The 21,718-nt window shown below is 37.8% G+C and overlaps 1 protein-coding gene and 1 long non-coding RNA gene across 2 annotated transcripts in view; one reads left to right on the top strand and one right to left on the bottom strand.

Annotated features, from left to right (window-relative positions):
• Positions 1-21,718, top strand: part of LOC120486601 (uncharacterized) — a 147,053-nt gene that overhangs the window by 64,453 nt on the left and 60,882 nt on the right. The gene's annotated exons all lie outside the window — the stretch shown is intronic.
• LOC120486691 (uncharacterized) lies at positions 10,575-12,251 on the bottom strand. The gene is made up of 3 exons (XR_005624265.2): positions 12,065-12,251; positions 11,845-11,924; positions 10,575-11,033 (listed from the first exon to the last, which is right to left on the bottom strand). It is a non-coding gene; the product is annotated as an uncharacterized LOC120486691 (long non-coding RNA).

Here is a 21,718-nt window from a genome sequence, read left to right as displayed (position 1 = left end):
TCATAAATTATGAAAAATAAGGATGCCCAAAAGGGGAGGAGTCTCATAAAATAAGTACCGTTTCTATGGTAACGCAACGTTCAATTATAAAATGGTTTTCACAGGATGAATTCTGAGTTTATAAGCTTTCAAATGATACCTAATTTATGATAACTACTAAAATGTGTGATATAATAAAAAAGGCGATAAAAATATTATTATATTTTAGAGGATAATATATACATATATATTATCATTTTTAGAGGATAATTTTATACTATACTTTTTATTTTTTTATTGAAAAATACTAGATTATATGTTTTATTATAAACTTTTAGCATAAAAACAGAAGTTTCAATGATTAAAAGTGGGTGCATCAACTTTTTGTGACAAAGGTCAGACCTCCTGTTATGATGCAGATTTTCTTAGGTGCACTCTTGTCATAAATTCATTAATTACTCTTCCTACATAATTTTTAACACAAAACAGGGGTCGAATATTTAATTAGAAGTCTTAGACCTTTCCAAAAATATATAGTTTGTCATAATTAGATAAGGATTTAATAGAAATATAGTGAAGTAAAGTTAGGCGTCCCGGTACCGGGAATAAATACAAACTTCCAACGAGGACTTGAATGCTCCATGATACGATCCTGGATGAGACAGAGAAGATTAATGATGGACCGTAATATCTCTCAATAATAAAACTATCTCTGAGTCTGGATCCAGTGTTTTACCAGACCCCAGTGAGCAGAGTTTTTGAAAGTATGTAGTGAATGTGTACGTGTGTATGAGTAGGGGTGTATATGAATCATGATGTGGGTTGTATAATGTTTATTAAGATTCAGATCATCCACGAGACTTGTGTATGTTTGTCTGATGAGTGAAAGCGTGAGTCAGTGATGTTCTTTTGCTGTTTGCTTGAATTATGAACCTCTACTAATCTTACTGATCAATACAAACACATGTGCACAGTAGGCCTACTTTCCTGTTGTGTAGGCTATATATTATTTTTTCCACTATAAAAAGAGGGATATATTAAAAACCCACCAGATGGCGCCACTCAATATCGAGGATGAAAGTGATGACAGTTGAAAGATATTGGTAAAATCGTTTATCAGTCAATCTCTAATAACAATATATTTTATCATTCCAGCTTCAGGTCTGTTTTCAGGTCCTATTACAGGAATATGTGTTGTTGTTGTTCTGCTGGTGTGATTTACTATCAATGCACTTTCTGTGAAAATGTGTATTTATAGAGATTGTTACAGTACAACTGTGATATCAGACACCAGTGTCTTTAAAAACAAATGACAAAATTGATCTTACACTGTTTGAAGATCTCACATTATGATTTTGATCAATCATATATCCCACATTATTCTCCAAGTAATTGTTCCTGTACTTGGTGAATAATGTGGGATATATTTATGGTCGATTTTATTATTAATACCCTAAAGGAATAATTTAAGAAATAGTAGATGCTTGACAAAGCAAAACCTCACTTTATCCTGCAAGATTGTTTTATCCCTCTAATGGTCACATGATGTATTAGGATTACCCAAAGATGGAAGTCAGGTTATAGGTTTACAATACAGAAACATTAGGTGGAAACACACATCCATTTTTTGGTGGGACGGGCTAATTTGCGTATGAGGACATAAGTTTGATATAAAGCCATATGTATCTGCAGTTGTCCCATTGTCATCATAACATAAGGGTGAGGAATAAGGGACAAGAAAATGTGGTTAATGTGGAGTTCTGGTGGATTTCAGTATCTTTTTAGTTGGTTGCATGTGATTTCTTGTTGTTTTCTGGTCAAAAAAGCCCAGATCTCTGTGATATCCTCAGTCTCTGTGATTTTCTGGTTTGATATCTCAGGTCCCTCCTTCAATGTGCATCTGAGGGACTTTTTATTCATTCACCAGCAGGGGGAGATCATAAGTCTGCCACTTAACAGCATGTCTCCTTAACAACACATAATGTAAAGAATCAATCATTCGTATCTGGAGAACAGGACCGAAACTGTGCAGGACAGTTTACACACAGATAGTTCTGCGTTCAATTGCGGTCAAAGTCTTCCGCATTCCAGCTGTATATCTGACTTTAAGTCACTTTTCATAGAAGTAACAAAAAACGACTAATCAGTATGTGAACCGTTTCAGTTCTGTGCTCCAGACATGAATGATTCCTAAAATAATGTGTTGATTTTCACCTGAATGAATCTGTCACAGAACCACACACAGGAAGCAGAAGATCCAATATCAGTAATATTTATCAGGGGAATCCGTACTCACAACAGTTCAGGCATGGGTCAAACATCCGTTTAAGCAATCCACGGTAGACTAAAACAAGAACGGGCAAGTCTTCAAAGAGCTGTGACAAACGACAAGGACTCCGTAACAAACACTAAACAGGCATCACAAACACTCAAAGTGATGACGTCACTTTGTAGGACAACTCGGAAGCTAGCGGCGCATGGGTTCCCTCGGTCGAAAAGCGATGCATTTTCCCCATAGACTTTTGGAAAACCGCAAAAAATAAGATCTGTGTTTAACAAAGGGTTGTGACCCTTACACGTTTTGTCTATCAAGATAATCTTTACAAGTTAATCCAAAATGTATACATTTTGAAGCCTATATAAAGATTTTAAAACCACGAGCAGGTTATAACTGTGTGTTCTATGTCATAGATCAAAACGTGAAAATATTTAGAGGTTTTGTTCACCACAGACCTTATTTCAGGCGATTTAGCAAAAACCCATTCAAAAATCCTTTAGAGCGAGGGAACCGGGAGTGCTAAAATGCTAACTCACTTCCGCGTTTCGGCCTACAAAGTGACGTCGTAACTTACCAGAGAAACGTGGGCGCCGTCATCTTATTGTCTTTGAACTTCCGGTTCTGTATATTTCTATGGCATCGCTGTCGAGGACTAATTAGCTGGTGAAGTGGATTTACTTATTGTAGAGTTAACAAAGTTATCATGAGCATTGTAATGTTTATCATAAGCATTGTAAAGCAGATGTCTTAACAAATGTCGAACGGGAATTTTTTTTACGAGCAGTTCATTCATACCTATGCAAGATCGCTGTGGAAATACAGACCGGAAGTCAAAAGACAACGAGCGCAACGCTGAAAAGGGGCGGGGCTACATAAGGTCTACACACAATGAACAGTGATGAGCACAGACAAGGATTGTGGGGAAAAAGCACCTCTAGTAAATGGACCAGGGAACATAAACCAGATCTGCGACGTAATCAAGTGAAAAGACCCTCAGATACACATTGAAGGAGGAAACCAAGACATCAAATGAGAAGATCAGACTGAGAAATGTGGGCACTTTCACTAGTAAACAACACTCAGAGCACCCTAGGAGGCCTACTCGCATCCACCAGAACACTGCACTACATATTTTCTTATTAGGGATATTATCTAATTTTTTATTTTGGTTTATATTATTTGTAGGATCAACACTTGCCCCAAACCTGTGTTTTGTTCCCTGATTCGTCGTCATCCTACAGAACTGGAGCTGGACTTTACCACTATCTCAGAAACTTCAGGTGAGATTTTCTGATTATTATCTTGATCTCACTATAGAAATGTCTACCTTTATGTTTTACCTATGGACAGAACCACTGTTATGCTGGAAAAATCTTTTTTTTAGTTTCTTGTTCGTACTGATGAAAACAAAATAAATGAACAACCATCAAACATACATCATAAATTGTAACACATTGCATTTATTTGTAAATTTACCCAGACACAGGCAGAAAATGATATGACCTAAGTAAGAAAAACTAAATTATCAAAAATCGATTTGATTAGAGAGAACTCTTGCTAGATAAACTACTCTTAGAAATAAATGTACAAGCAGTCAAAGGGGGGCGGTACCTTTTCAACCATTTAGAGACCATGTGTCAATAAGGTTCAATGGTGTACCTTTTTGAAAAGCAACTGTGACAGCTTTTGTCTTTTGAGTGTGCGCACTGCATGAGTATAGATCATTACACACACAAAGTTCATGATATTTTCACTTTATTTTCACAGGAATATCACTTTTTTTTATTAAACACCAGTGTTGATTTCAGTATTTTGTAGTAAAGCAGCTTTAGAGCAGAAGACAATTGGTTTCATGTGAGCAAGAATGGAAAAAGCACTTCAACCACAGGCTATTCACACCTCAGATAGAGACGGTCACAAACATCAAACACACACGTCCAGCAGAAGGAACATTCTCATGAACAAACTCAGATCAAAAACACATTTCTGTTCAGAGGTGAATACATGAGACCCAAAGTTATTTGCATCCATGTTTTTCATGAGATTTACACACATGGTCCCTTTAAGACTTTAAAAGTCAAACATGAAATTCTCCAATGAACCATATGATTTAATTGGTTAGGAGACCATTTCATTTCATCTTAATACTTTAAATGTGTATCATGTTCTACGTCTCCTGGGATGTCTTGATTAAAATAATGGGGATTCTCACCAAAAACTCAACCTTAGACTCAAGTCTTATTCTTAGAAAAACACTCTCAAGTTTGCTCATCTTATCATGGTCAGAGGCGCATAATCCATATGATCCTCTTCAACTTTCTGTAAAAACACAACACAAGACATATAGCTTTATTTAACGTGTTTAGTTTTTTTTCCAATAACATTAATCAGCACTGCATGCACACTTAAGCATCTTGAGGAAATTACATCAAACTACAGTACATCTTCTATATTAATGGGTTTTGCTAAAATGTTAATGTGACACAAGAGCTTAAATTTATTAGGATCAATAAAACATAATTTGTTTAAATTAGCTTATTCTAGTATTGTTGTGCAAACCATTTATTGTTTAAATGTTTTAGGCTAATTACAATCCTTAGATGAAGTTTAGATGTACAGTCTTTCAGTTGCTTTAAAAATGTATTCCCTTTCAAATGACTTAATGTTTACTAAAAATATAATCTGTGATGTGATCCAAACGACACAATAGGCAAATAACATATGTTTTTATTTCATTGGTAATCTTATGGGTTTAATTAAAACATGATAATAATGTGTGATGGATTATTATACAGTCAAAAACACAACTGCATCTGACTCACTGCTGAAATGATACAGAGAAAAACAACATAAATAAATAATATTGTCTTACCGTTTTCTGTGCGTTTCTTTTGTAGAACACAGGATCTGCGTAAGTGATCTCGTCTTCGGGAGTCTCGACTGCTACAACAACAATAATAGATGTATTAAAACTACAAAACTTAATATTAGATCTGATTATTTACAACATGTATGTTATTATTACGGCTGTTAAACCATAAATGCACACATTTCGTTTAACGTTTAACACAGCCATTTAATGTTTTTTTATTTGACTAAATTTAAATTGAACTATCACTTGAAATTTAGAGAGACATTTCTTTTTTACACATAATTTATAAATCAAACCATTTAAGTCAAATCGATCTTTGTATGGTGAAATTAATGATCAACAATAGCAATCGAGAACATATTTTAACTTGAGCAGCTGCATCTTTACACATGTAAAATTATATTCATAAAGTGGAGAAAGCTTTTGTAATTTTGAATGTTTTTGTGCAATTTGAGAAAAGAAGGATATATTGTCTTTTTTTAAACACTAACTACACATTATTTTTGGATTCTTTTTATATAAATAATCTTAAGGGCTTTAACTACAAAATCAGTTGACTAAATATTTAGAGTATATTTTAGGGTATAAAGTTGTGTTTATTATAATGTTTAACATTAAGCAGTAAGTAACACTTGCCTTCTCTGTCAAATGTATACATTTCCTGCAGACGCAGAAGATCCAAAATCCAGCAACAATCATCAGCGATCCAGCCGAGACACACACACCTGGAGAACATGAACAGGTTTTCAGATTAATGCTCATGTAGCTTTAGCGCTTGCAATGCCAAGATCATGTGTTCGTTCTGGGGGAAACCAACAACTGATAAGAATGTAAATGTGCGATGTAAGTCATAAATGTAAATGTCATGTTGTTTTGGAAAGCCTGAGATCAGTTTGCAACTAACAGCAGCAGATACACCACACTAAATGAAAAGTAACGTAAGTGAACAGACAAACGTGAGAGAATCAATCATTTCGTGTTTGAATGTGTTTTAATATGATCTGAGGAATCAAATAAAAAATGATATGATAAATTAATTACAGCTTGAAAGTACAAGTTTAAATATGCTGGATATATTCAACACATTTTAAATTACTGATTTTCCGAACTTTTGTAGTTGTTTATGATTACTTTTTATTATTAATTAAACATTTCATGGGAGGATTTGCATTTGTAATTATTGAAAATAAAATTCCTAAAACATCAAGAGAGATTTGATCGCCGTGGATGAAAATAACTTCCTTGAACCGATGCAGGAGTTAATTACTCTTGATATGTAAATAAACGTCACAAATATGTTTATAACTTACCGATCTGACGGCCGGCGCACAAACAGAACAAAACAAACACGTGAAACATTTGCAGCTGTTCAGTCTAATAAGACTATCAATGAAAGCACAACAGATCTTAACAAACACAAGCTTGTGAATCCTCCCCCAACAAAGTCTGACCCTCGTAATACACACACACACACACACACACACGTATGCACATGTTACATATACATATGTCATATAAAAACTACATTGGTAACACTTTACAATAAATTTCATTAGTTAACATTAGTTAAAGTAACATGAACTAACTATGAGCAATACATTTTTTACAATATTTGTTAATCTTCGTTGATGTAGTTCATAAATATCAAGCTGTTCATTGTTTGTTCATGTTAGTTCACAGCGCATTAACTAATGTTAACAAGATTTTAATAACGTATTAGTAAATATTGAAATGAACGTTTACAAAGATTAATAAATGCTGTTCATTATTACTTTATGCTAACTAATGTAGTTTGTTAACTAATGAGCCTTATTGAAAAGTGTTACCACTACATTTCATGGTAAGAGAGTATCTCTAATTTAAGATTGTTGCATATATTTATTCAGTTCTCAACTATAGTGTGTTTGGGGGAAAGTACAACATTAAAAGCGTGTATGGTCTCATAGTTTACTGACATTCAGATTCTGAGTCAAACTGAAACCTGCTGCTTTTTTTTCTTTCTTTCTTTTTTTGTGGTTTGATCAGTTGGGTGAACGGACATTTTAAATGCGAGACTTGGCATTCGGTGTGTGTGTGTTTGTGTTAGTTTGTAGGTAAAGAGTTTCTTCCTGTCCTGCTTCTGTATGAACAGCTTTGAACTTTAATCTACAGAAACGTGATGAGGAACCGTTTCACACAGAGACAGGAAAACACTTGAAACACAACGATCAAATTTAACACTGCCATTATAAGTTTTTATTTTATTTCATATTTTTATTTTGATATTTGATATACACCGATCAGGCATAACATTATGACCACCGTCCTAATATTGTGTCGCTCCCCCTTTTGCTGTCCGACCCGTCGAGGCATGGACTCAACTCGATGCCTGTGGTATCTGGCACTAAGATGTTTGCAGCACATCCTTTAAGTCCTGTAAGATACTGACCACTGCCGACCGTGAACACCCCACAAGAGCTGCAGTTTTGGAGATGCTCAGACCCAGGCGTCTGGCCTTCACAATCTGGCCCGTGTCAAACTCGCTCATACCTTTACGCTTGCCCATTTTTCATGCTTCTAACACATCAACTTTGTGGACAAAATGTTCACTTGCTGCCTAATATATCCCACCCGCTAACATGTGCCGTAATGGACAGATAGGCTAATCTATGTTACCTTTAGAATGTGAAAGTGCTTATAGAGAGAGTGTTAATAGTTTATATATAGCCTATATACACTTTCACATACTAAAGTTTGTGCTCTCACGTCCTTAGCAATAATAGTGTCTTATCGACTGTAATTTTAATTGGTTTTTATTTAATATGGCCTACTTATATGGTGGCGCTAATTTTTGGAAAGGTTTTTAGCATGTATACTTCCTTTATCGTCATTGTGCACATGTCAGACGCATTTTTACTTCCTGGAGGATAAACAGATGAAAAAGATCTTCAGACAAGTAGGCCTACATATATAAAGCACAAAAAACTATATATATACAAACCCAATTCCATAAAAGTTGGGACACTGTACAAATTGTGAATAAAAACAGAATGCAATGATGTAGAAGTTTCAAATTTCAATATTATATTTAGAATACAACATAGATGACATATCAAATGTTGAAAGTGAGACATTTTGAATTGCCATGCCAAATATTGGCTCCTTTTGGATTTCATGAGAGCTACAAATTCCAAAAAAGTTGGGACAGGTAGCAATAAGAGGCCAGAAAAGTTAAATGTACATATAAGGAACAGCTGGAGGACCAATTTTCAACTTATTAGGTCAATTGGCAACATGATTGGGTATAAAAAGAGCCTCTCAGAGTGGCAGTGTCTCTCAGAAGTCAAGATGGGCAGAGGATCACCAATTCCCCAATGCTGAGGCAAAACATAGTGGAGCAATATCAGAAAGGAGTTTCTCAGAAAAAAATTGCAAAGAGTTTGAAGTTATCATCATCAACAGTGCATAATATCATCCAAAGATGATATTATTCTCTCTGTGCTCTGTGATATTATGATCTCTGTGCGTAAGGGTCAAGGCCGGAAAACCATACTGAATGCCCGTGATCTTCGGGCCCTTAGACGGCACTGCATCACACACAGGAATGCTACTGTAATGGAAATCACAACATGGGCTCAAGAATACTTCCAGAAAACATTGTCAGTGAACACAATCCACCGTGCCATTCACCGTTGCCGGCTAAAGCTCTATAGGTCAAAAAAGAAGCCATATCTAAACGGGAACCAGAAGCGCAGGCGTTTTCTCTGGGCCAAGGCTCATTTAAAGTGGACTCTAGCAAAGTGGAAAACTGTTCTGTGGTCAGATGAATCAAAATTTGAAGTTCTTTTTGGAAAACAGGGACGCCATGTCATCCGGACTAAAGAGGACATGGACAACCCAAGTTGTTATCATCGCTCAGTTCAGAAGCCTGCATCTCTGATGGTATGGGGTTGCATGGGCAGCTTACACATCTGGAAAGGCACCATCAATGCTGAAAGGTATATCCAAGTTCTAGAACAACATATGCTCCCATCCAGACATCGTCTCTTTCAGGGAAGACCTTGTATTTTCCAACAAGACAATGCCAAACCACATACTGCATCAATTACAACATCATGGCTGCGTAGAAGAAGGATCCGGGTACTGAAATGGCCAGCCTGCAGTCCAGATCTTTCACCCATAGAAAACATTTGGCGCATCATAAAGAGGAAGATGCAACAAAGAAGACCTTAGACAGTTGAGCAGCTAGAAGCCTTTATTAGACAAGAATGGGACAACATTCCTATTCCTAAACTTGAGCAACTTGTCTCCTCAGTCCCCAGACGTTTGCAGACTGTTATTAAAAGAAGAGGGGATGCCACACAGTGATAAAAATGGCCTTGTCCCAACTTTTTTGAGATGTGTTGATGCCATGAAATTTAAAATCAACTTATTTTTCCCTTAAAATTATGCATTTTCTCAGTTTAAACATTTGATATGTCATCTATGTTGTATTCTAAATATAATATTGAAATTTGAAACTTCCACATCATTGCATTCTGTTTTTATTCACAATTTGTACAGTGTCCCAACTTTTATGGAATTGGGTTTGTATATATATATATATATATATATACACACACACACACACATACATTTATATACACATATATATACCCCCCATACCACCACCACCACCACCAGCCTGCACAGTGGTAACAAGGCATGATGGATCCATGTTCTCATTCTGTTTACGCCAAATTCTGACTCTACCATCTGAAATCGAGACTCATCAGACCAGGCAACATTTTCCAGACTTCAACTGTCCAATTTTGCAAGTTGTCGCCTCTTTTTCCTATTTGTAGTGGAGATGAGTGGTACCCGGTGGGGTCTTCTGCTGTTGTAGCCCATCCGCCTCAAGGTTGTGTGTGTTGTGGCCTCACAAATGCTTTGGTTGTAACGAGTGGTTATTTCAGTCAAAGTGTCTCTTCTATCAGCTTGAATCAGTCGGCCCATTCTCCTCTGACCTCTAGCATCAACAAGGCATTTTCGCCCACAGGACTGACACATACTGGATGTTTTTCCCTTTTCACAACATTCTTTGTAAACCCTAGAAATGGTTGTGTGTGTGAACAGATTGTGAAATACTCAGACCGGCCTGTCTGGCACCAACCATGCCACGCTCAAAATCACCTTTCTTTCCCATTCTGACATTCAGTTTGGAGTTCAGGAGATTGTCTTGACCAGGACCACACTCCTAAATGCATTGAAGCAACTGCCATGAGATTGATTGATTAGATTTTAAATTGAACAGGTGTTCCTATAATCCTTTAGGTGAATGTACAAATGTACATGTACTATGTGAATGTACTATGGAAAGTAGCCCTGGGGCTAATTCTGACATATTTGCATTGCTGAAAAGCTAAGATGTCTATCAATATGCATTGTCCCTTTTAAGTAAATAAATAAATAAATAAACAACAGTGAGTCAGACATTGGATTTATTCTTAAAATGACACTGACAGACAAAAACAGGATATAATCTTAAAATATTATGTGATATATGAAGCTTCTGCTCTTCTTGCTGGAAATAACTGAAAATACTGAGTAATACAGCATAAGATCATGAATATATGTATTCCTTTTTAATATCAATAAGCCTAATATTTTCATATTTATAATCTTTTAAGGTTTTCAGGGCTTTCTTTTGATGAGAATTTTGCGCACATGATCTGAATTAAGAGTCAAACATGAAAATGTTCCTGTGGGCCGTAAAAGTCTTGTTAAGTAAAAGTCCTTGTGTTACAAATAATTGAAAGTCTGTTGAAGTCTTGGGACCCGTCACAATGATCCCGCTGTTTGTCCGCTGGGATTTCCTGATTATTCCTAAAGGGAAACTTCTCTTCTATCTCTTCTCATGACAGACACATTCTTCACTTCAGCTTTCTGTAAAAAACATCACATGAGATATAATAAGATATTTAAATTATAATATCAGCGTTTAAAAAAAAGAAGATACAATATTTAAATGTATTAATATTAGTATGAACTGCACAGGGCTGCGTTTTATAGCCACAGTTGATAGAGCAATTGCCATCAAGGGCTATTCTATGATCAACTTACTCCTACAATGCTTTTGGGAAACACAGCCCTGGCCTAACTATGTTAGATCATAACCATAAGAAAAGCTGAATAGCAAAATTAACAATTTTGCAAATGCCTAAATACCAAACACAAGTGTGACCAATATTAGATTAATATTAATCTGAACTGATGAGTTTTGTGACTGAATACATTAGTTTAAATGTATTTCTCCCTTTAAAAGTTAAGGTTTTGTTTTATTGTTCTTTCTTTTGCACAATTAAACAGTTGTATTTCATTAATGTCTTTAATAATAATAATAATAAAATAATAATAATAAAATATTCTATTTGTTCTTTTTTCAAATGACTTATTATTTGCAACAAAAAAATATGATGTGATCAAACACAATATGAAAGTAACATAATCTGACTCCTTTGATTTACCTCTGTGTCAATGCCACAAGACAATAAATTAATTATAATGACTTTTACTCAGATATCTTGTATAATAGTGTTAACAGTAAAATAGCTTTTGAAACTACATTGAATAAAGAAAATATCTGATATGTGATGATGATGATTATAGAAACACAATCACACACTGATCTCCATCGGACTAACTTCTGAATGAGACAAACACACACACAACAGAAACTAATGATAAATGATCTTACCGATGTTTGTGTGTTTCTTTCATTGAACGATGGATGAAGTGACATAACAACACAAGTTTTCTCATCTTCACGAATCTGAACTGTTTGAACAACAAGAAGAGATTAAAACTACAAAACTATTTTTTACAATGTGTTTTTTGGGCTTTCAAAGTCTACTATAATAATAATAATTATTGCTATTTTGATATAACACTTGTTAAAAGCAGTAGAAAACACTTACCTTTTGAATCAGTTTTTGTGTGTTTCCTGCAGATCCAGAAGATCCAAAATCCAGCAACAATCATCAAAGATCCAGACGAGATCAACACTATCAGAGACACTGGAGGAAGAGGAGGAGTGTGTGTGTCTGTGTAATGATGAAGAAAGAAGTGAACGCATTAGTCTGATCTACACCAGAAGACAGAGATCAGGTCAGTAAACACACACACACACACTGATGAGTGGTGGTGTACCTGCACATGTGTGTCTGCAGAGTGTGTTGATGTCCAGATGTGTGGTCTGGTTGCTGATGGGATTGTTCAGCACACAGCTGTAGGTGTTTTTATCCTGATATTCCACCTCCAGAGGTAGAGAGAGACTGATGCTGAGATCACACACACTGATGCTGGACAATACACTCATTCCTGCGTACCAGGACAGAGTCGCATCACACACACTCAACACTGATGATGAACACACCACTGAACATGATGATGATGATGAAGGACAGTGTGAAGAGTTACTGATGATGACAGGAACAGGCAGACGAGCTGAGAAACATGAGAGAATAAAGAGAAATATGAATAATCAGTCTAGTTTATGTGTTGTGAATTGTAGTTTGTGTTGAGTGAGAGTTTAGTGTTTAACTGTCACTGAATGTGTCTGTCAGCTCAAACTATACAATTATTTAATGTATGTATGTAAATAGATTATGTACAATTAAGTTTAGATAAATGACATCTCTACTCACCATAGACAGAAACACTGAATGTTTTTGATGTCAGTTTCGCTCCCTTTATCTCTAGTGTATAAACTCCAGTATGTTCAGTTGTGGTGTGTGTGATGGTCAGAGATCCAGTTTGATCGTCCAGCTTCAGTCTGTCTCTGAATCTCCCATCAGGAACATCATCACATGTGGAGAAGATTCGATTCTCAATGCTGATTTTAGCTATGATAGACTTTTCAGGTCCATATATCCACAGTATGTAGTCATCTTCACGTATTTCAGTGAGATCAGTGTTTAGAGTAACAGAATCTCCCTCCATCACTGACACTGAATCACCAAACACACCTGATGAACACACAGATTTACACAGATTAATGTTTCTGATGGTTTACAAAGCCTGAAATCAGCTGAAGATTTTATCTTTTACATGTAAAATTGAGAACATTCAGACTATCAGCAGAAACACAAAACTAAAAAGTGAGAATTATGAACAGACAGTTTGTTGCATCACTTAATGCTAAACTCAGATTAACAAATCAGGGATTAGAAATTAATCCGTGAATAAAACTTTTACGGTTACTTTTATGTAAATGTAACATTTACGGTTCATTTTGTCCACCATTATAATTAAACATCGACAATGTTAATATTCAATTTCCTTTTTGACTACCAGAAACTAATCATTTATATCAGTAGCTCTTGATAAAGGAAATAAATGTGTAAAATATCTGAGAGACTGTGAGAATTAAGCAGAGAGAGAAAACATCTTACGGATTGCCTGTGTTATGAATATATTTTAAGTAAAACCTGGATCAAAATGATGGTTTTAATGTAAGTCTGTAATTGTGATTTAATATAAATGAAAGTGTAATACATATGGTGCAGCAGATCCTTAATATTTAATCTTAAATGTTAAATCAAATCTGGGTACATAATTTATTCAAAATAAATGTAAATAATTACACAAAATTTAAAGTACTGTACAATTGTATTGTGTTGGATATTTCAATACTTTATTTTAAATAAAAAAAGACTACATTTTGACTAATGCATTTTTATGAAATGTCTAGATGTATTTAAAAAAAATAAAAATAAATAGAGGCAATTATTTTACCTTCCCAGATCTGAATATTTCAGTTACAATTCTGAACAAAGACAAAATTCAAAGTTTGTAGATTTCACAATATTTATGATTAATTTCACACATAACGGCTGATGAAAATAATCTAATCTGAACGGATACTGTCAGAAAAAAAGGTACAAAACCTGTGACTGCAAAGAGACCCTTTCACTTATTAATCCCTAAAGGATACTTATCAGTATCTTAAAGGTATATATTAGTACCTAAATGATTATATTACTGTACCTGACAGCTTTTTGTACCTTTTTTCCTAGCATAGCAGACACTGCATTAGTCTGAAATGGAAAAAAAAAAAGCAATGAAACCATAAAAATGTGTTTATGACTTACCAATCAAACGGCACCAGCACAAACAGAATAAAACGAATGTGAAAAACATGTTAAACGTATCTCCAGTAGGTCAGTGTGTGATGAAACTATCTGCTGGAAACACTCAGTCTATATGTGATTGTGTTTGTATCCTCCCACAACACAGTTTGACCCGCCTAGTTTCACTATTTCCATAATGTTGAACTTCATCTGGATGTTATTAATGTGTGAAATATTATTTATGTTTCTCATTTAACAACTTTGAAAAAGTATAGTTGTGACTCTGTTACATGGCCAAAAGTATAACTCTTGTGATTATCACTTATCACTTATGAAAAAACTATTGCAAAGTGATAAATGTTCTGATCTTATTGTGTCAGTTTTACTGACGTTCATCTTGCAGGGTTTTCTTTTTCTTTAGCGATGTGGTTTGATCAGTTGGGTGGACAATCATCTTGTGCATGAGAGAGCAGACATTTAGTGTGTGAGAGTGTGTAGGTAAAGAGTTTCTTCCGGTCCTGCTTCTGTATGAACAGCTTTGAACTTTAATCTACATAAACGTGATGAGGAACTGTTTCACACAGAGACAGGAAAAAGTTTGAAACACGATTATATTTAACACTGCCATTCACAAGTTTAGTATTTATTCTTTTGTTTTAAAAAAATGAATAATTTTATCAATTTATTTATGTAACGCTATCAAATTCTTGAGATTGTCCTGTGATGCTAGACATTAGGATGTGTGTTGAATGTGCATTAAGATCATGAGACATGTTTGTCTGAGAGTGAAAGACTGAAGCTGGATCATCAGACTGGATCTCTGACCATCACACACACCAGAATCACAGACTGTGGACTCTATAAACTACAGATCATCAGAGTTATAAAGCTATTAGTAAGTGTAATTTAGTTAGGAATGTTAAAATACACTTCAGTATTTTGAGATCAATCCGACAGTAAATAAATTGCTAAATTGCTCAAATAACCAACCTCTACTGGGATCAACTGGGTTTTCCAGCCCCGTTGCACTCTTTGGTTGGAACTGAAGGACTAAGGGACGCAAACAGTTGTACGGCACCATTGATTCCCATAGTATTTTTTTTCTACTATGGAAGTCAATGGGGTCCATCAACTGTTTGGTTCCAATCATTCTTCAAAATATCTTCCTTTGTGTTCAGCAGAAGAGAGAAACTCACACAGGTTTGCAACAACTTGAGGGTGAGTAGTCTAAATGAGGACAGAAATTTCATTTTTGGGTGAAGTATCACTTTAAAGGAGATTATTGTTCCTGATGTGATGTCTTATTTTGAACACTAGATGGCGCTCTATACAGAGGCTGCAAGATGAACTACACCATTATGTAGACCTATCCACCTTATTCCTGACAAGTTTACTGCGTTTTGAATTACATTTTGTGTTGACTTTCAATTTGAGCCTCAGAATAGTGATGAAAAAGACCTCTACAACATTAACCCTTATGCTGCATTAGGGACATTTTTGGTCTTTTGCAGTTTAATTTCTTTGACCATTTTGGCTGTTTTAATGCAAATGATATGTAATTTGGCAAAATTGTGACTTTTTGGATAAATGTAAAAAATGTGATCCAAATTTGCAAAATATGTATAACACACACTGTGTAGATCAAATAGTAACACTCAGTACCATAAAGACCAAAAATGGCCCATTGAAACCCATTAAAACGTTGTTTAAATCCGAGGCTGTCAGTAATACATGAAACATGATTTTTGCTCAAACATCCTTTCATTTTGAAGCAAAAGCATTATATTTGCATTATATAGTGTATTCCACCAGATGATGTCACTACATCTGTATTCCCTATGGGTGGAAATGCACCTTATTTTCCTGGTTTCCACTAGGGGCAGTATGGAGTGTGTTATGACGCATTTTAATGGCTCAATGATCTAAAATTATGTTTCGGAGTATGTGTGGATGTCTGAGAGCAATGTGTGTGTGTGTTGACAAAAGTGTGTGTGTGTGTAGGGCCTAAATATAATACATGGTGTTTGTGTGAGTGGCAAATCACAATATCCTAAAGGTCATATTTTACCCTTTCTGTTTACTCTCTCTATCTGTGCCCCCCCCCCCCCCCTCTCTCTCTCTGTGTGTGTGTGTGTGTGCGTGCGTGAGTGTGTGCGCTTATAGCTAGAGAAAGCGCTTCTCACTGCATTGTTTTCTTTCGGTTTGATTCATGCATATTTTACGCACAAACATGAATCTTTTGAATTTTACGCATCTTTGACATCTTTTTTAGCAGTCTATGTTTCAAAGTTAATTGATAACTTTGCACGTATGAAGAGGCACAAACACAGCCATGCAGTCAGTCCTTGGACAATAATAGACAATAATAACGAAGTCTGCCTTTCATACAAGTGTGGTTGATGCAAAAGTTATAAAGGTATGCACATCTTTGGTGCAGCAATTTTAAACTCAACAAGATGAAGAAAAGCTAGTGGGTCTGCAGACACCCATGACAAGAGGAGGAGGGGGTGCAGTTTCAGTCCTAGTTTCAGTCCTTCAGTCCACCACCTGCTCAAAATGTGGCATTTCTGTAAAGCTCAACTTCAAACAACAACAAAGTGGGCAAAACGAGTGGGTCTTGAGGAAAACATTAAAAAGACGGAAGCAACCAAGAACTTGCCGGGCCAGAGACGCCAATCCACCTATATCAATTCATCGAACTCGACGGACAAAAACTCGAATGGACAAAAGACTTCAATTATCTTGGCTCTGCCATTGCATCGAGCGAAACAGACATCAGAGCACGAAAAGGACAAGTGTGGGGACCATTCTGGAAAATGAAGGATGTATTTCTGTCAAAAACTCTTCCAATCAAACTCAAACTAAACATCTTTGAAGCAGCGTGCATTTCCATCCTCCGCTGCGAAAGTTGGATTATCAACCAGAAAATGCAAAACTCACTCAACAGCTTCGCCACCAGTTGCTACAGAATCTTGGCATAAAGAAGATGGATCGAATAAGTAACCAAGCTGTATACAAAGCCGTCGAAAAGAACCAGCTTATCCTTCAAATCCAAGGTAGCTATGCTTTGTCGGCCAATCACTTAGAAGAGACCCAAATGACCAAATTAACAAATATGTGTTATATGCACCCAAAGAACGACATGGCAAACGAAGCCGAGGAAAGCCACGCACATTATACCATACATACATCGGCAAACTAATCAACATGCCACCAACAGCTGACGAGATGCGAAGAGCTGCTAGTAATCGAACAGAGTGGAGAAAATTTGTGAACGACTGCAAACCCATTTTGTTCGCAGCCGATTGATGGTGATTACATCTGTAAGGAGCATGCATTGCAATTCTGCAGCTCCTGCAAATGAGCTAAAGAATGACCCCATTTTGTTTTGAAGTTTTGATATGTTTTATGTTTATAGAATACTTTTTTTTTTTTTTAGAGAAAAAGTAACAATTCATGTTCATGGCATATTCAAAACTGTGATAATCCAAAGTCAAGGGTTTCTCTTTGCATTTAGTTTACTGAAAATAATTGAATTTTTGTGTTTTTTACTCTTATACTAATCGATGGTTTCGCCACCAAAACTGGTAATTAAAGGGTTAAAATCCTGAAATTGATTAAATTTTTGGTAGTTATGATGAGGACTGATGCTGATTAAAAGATTTAACTTGGTAAAAGTGGAAAATAATAATAATATATAATATTTTAGGCAATATTTAATATGTGGCCATTTTTGGTCTTTAACGCGCTAAGTGTCGGTTTTTTTTTTTTTTTTTTAAATCTGGCATAACACAAAATCTTTAAATGCACCAGAAATAATGTTGCTAATCTTTGACATATTCAAGACTGTGATAATCCAAATCTAAAGTTTTCTCTTTGCATTTAGTTTATTGAAAATAATGGAATTTTTGTGTTTTTTCCTCTTATACAAATCGATGGTTTCGCCACCAAAACTGGTAATTAAAGGGTTAAAATCCTGAAATTGAATACATTTTTGGTAGTTATGATGAGGACTGATGCTGGTTAAAAGATTTAACTTGGTAAAAGTGGAAAATAATAAAAATATATAATATTTTAGGCAGTGTTTAATATGTGGCCATTTTTGGCCCTTAATGCACTCAACGGTGTTAAAAATCTAATGCAGCACAAGGGTTAAATATGCTGAATATATTTAACACATTTTTATTACTAAATTTGACTATTGTAGTTGTTTATGATTTTCTGCAGAAGTATTTAAAATTATTGAAATTATTATTATAATTTTTTTATTTCGGATTTGCATTTGTAATCGTTTAAATTAAAATATCAGAAACAACAAGAGAGATTTGATCACGGCAGATGAAAATAATCTAATGTGAACTGCAGCAGGAGTTTATTACTCTGAGATATGAATATTTATAACTTACCGATCAGACGGCAGAAGCACAAACAGAACAAAACAAACACGTGAAACATTTCCTGATGTCAAAACGTCTCTGGTTACTTACGTAACCTATGTTCTCTGAATAGGGAACGAGACGCTGCGGATAGCGCAGTGGGATATTCTCTGAATATGCCGATTGTCTGAAGCCCAATAGAATCACGCCAATTCATTGGCTGATGGCGCTCGCGCAATCTGGCCCCGCCCCGACGCAATTACGTCGCATAATCATATACGCGCGTGCGCCATCTTCCCCTCAGATTTCTGTGCCGAAAAGAAGACTGTCAGCAGCGCGAGGAGCTTGGCCGCTAACGCAGCGTCTCGTTCCCTATTCAGAGAACATAGGTTACGTAAGTAACCAGAGACGTTCTCTTTCATAGGTTCACTCAACGCTGCGGATAGCGCAGTGGGAACGGGATACCAAACTCGCCAAGCAAAGAGCGCTGTAATGATTGGTATCGAAAAATAATGACTACAAACGGTTCAAACAGAAAGAATCTGGGAACCCAGGGTCATGTCAAGATCCAAATTGTAGAAACGTACAAAAGTGTGCGGAGAGGACCATCCGGCCGCAACACAAATGTCCTCTAAGAGAGCTCCCCTGAAAAGAGCTTGAGAGGATGCCACACTCCTGGTGGAATGCGCTCTAATGCCAAGTGGCGAAGGCAAACCACGCGCCTGGTAGGCAATCGATATCGCCTCTGTGACCCAATGAGAAATCCTCTGTTTCGATGCAGCAAGCCCACGGCGGCCAGCACCAAAACAAACCAGAAGCTGGTTAGATTTCCTCCAACAGCTGGAGCGGTCTACATAAAACTTCAAAGACCGAACTGGGCAGAGCAGATTAAGCTTCCTATCCTCCTCAGAGGAAAAAGGCGGAGGGTGGAAAGCGTTAAGGCTAACAACCTGAGAGCGGAACGCTGTGGAGAGAACCTTAGGAACATAGCCTGGCCTAGGTCTCAAGGAAACTTTGACTAACCCGGGAGCAAAGTCTAAGCATGACTCGCTAACAGAAAGAGCCTGCAAGTCCCCTACCCGCTTTAAAGAAGACAAAGCCAACAAAAGTGACACCTTAAGAGTCAGAATCCGATCTGGAGCTGACTCTAAGGGTTCAAAGGGGGCCTCCTTTAAACCCTCCAAGACGACAGAAAGATCCCAAGAGGAAACTCTAGGGGAGCGAACTGGTTTCAGGCGCCTAACCCCACGCATGAAGGCCGAAACTAACCTCAGTTTACCCAAAGGAATCTCGTCTGACTCTCTATGTGCCGCAATGGCTGCAACATAGACCCTGAGGGTGGTAGCCGCCGCCCCGGAGGAAAACCTCTCTTGCAGGAACTCCAACACTGAAGCGACAGCGCAGTTAACTGGGTTCCTATCACGTGCCAAGCACCAAGACGCGAAAACCTTTCATTTGGAAGAATACAGTCTCCTTGTAGAAAGAGCTCTAGCACTAGCTATGGTCTCCTGAACGTCAGTCGGGAGATCCAAGCCTAATGTCGACGATTCCTGATCAGCCAAACGTACAGCTTCCACATGTCCGGGCGAGGATGCCAAATCCTGCCCTGAAGTTGGGAAAGCAGATCCTCTCTGACTGGAATCTTCCAGGGAGGCGATTCCAGCAGAGGAATTAACTCCGAAAACCATGGCTGAGACGGCCAGAATGGGGCTACTAGAAGGAGGCGGACTCCGCTCTCCCTCACTCTGGCCAGGACCGCCTGGATCAGTTTGATGGGCGGGAAGGCGTAGAGTTTCTGCATTGGCCAAGGGTGGGCAAATGCATCTAATCCCAACGGAGCTGGAGGATTCAGAGAGAACCAGAGCGGGCACTGGGAAGAATCCTGCGAGGCAAAGAGGTCCACCTCCACTTTCCCGAACACCTCCCAGATCAGGGAAACTGTCTGACGGTTCAACATCCAATCCCCCGACTGGAGTTTCTGCCTCGATAGAAAATCCGCTGCGAGGTTCAGAACCCCTGGGACATGGACCGCTCTCAGAGAAAGGAACCTGCTCTGAGACCATAATAGAAGATGACGCGCATGCCTGTCCAGGGTGCAAGATCGAGAACCTCCTTGCCGGTTTACATGGGAAACTACCGCCATGTTGTCCGTCCTGACAATGACATGGTGACCCTTTAGAAAAGGGAGGAAATGACGCAAAGCCAGGAAGACGGCTCTCAGTTCTAAGCAGTTTATGTGCCAAGCGAGGGTCTCGCCCGTCCAGACCCCACATGCTGGCCTGCCCTCGAAAACTGCTCTCCAACCGGTTAGAGAGGCATCCGTCGTAAGCATCTGGCGACGGAATACCGTTCCCATGCTGACCCCTTTCTGAAGAAAGAGATGGTCCCGCCAAATCGACAGGGCGCGAGAGCAACTGCCCAACACCCTCAACAGGCGAAAGGCTGACCCAGTGGGCCGGATGCCTGAGAGCTTCATCCACCACAGGAAGGGTCTCATGTGGAGCAGACCCAGGGGTAGCACAGGGGAGGCTGCGGCCATTAAGCCCAGAAGCCTGCGGCAAGTGCCCACAGAGACATGATGGCCAAGCGAAAAACGGGCCAAACATGTCATCAAACTGCAAATCCGTGCAGGAGCCAAACGGGCCTGCATACGAACGGAATCCATGTGCACACCCAGGAAGACTGTGTGCTGAGCTGGAATAAGAACACTCTTCTCCACGTTCAACCTCATGCCGAGAGACTGAATATGGCGGAGAACAGTGTCCCTGTGGTGGGTAACCAACTCCCTGGACTGGGCTAGAATGAGCCAGTCATCCAGATAATTGAGAATGCGGATGCCCTGGAGCCGCAAGGGGGCCAGTGCTGCATCCACGCATTTCGTGAACGTTCTCGGTGCCAGGGCAAGGCCAAAGGGGAGGACCTTGTACTGGAATGCCCTCCCTCCAAAGGCGAACCTGAGGAACTTTCTGTGACGCCGCACGACCTGGATGTGAAAATAGGCATCCTTGAGGTCTATTGTCACGAACCAATCTCCTGGTCAAATCTGAGAGATGATGGCTTTCAACGTCAACATCTTGAATTTCCCCCTGAAGAGGGCGAAATTTAGTCTGCGGAGGTCTAGAAT

This window comes from Pimephales promelas, chromosome 2, assembly GCF_988280905.1.
Source record: "Pimephales promelas chromosome 2, fPimPro1.hap1.1, whole genome shotgun sequence".
Taxonomy (NCBI): domain Eukaryota; kingdom Metazoa; phylum Chordata; class Actinopteri; order Cypriniformes; family Leuciscidae; genus Pimephales; species Pimephales promelas.
This window is presented reverse-complemented; position numbering and strand designations above follow the sequence as displayed.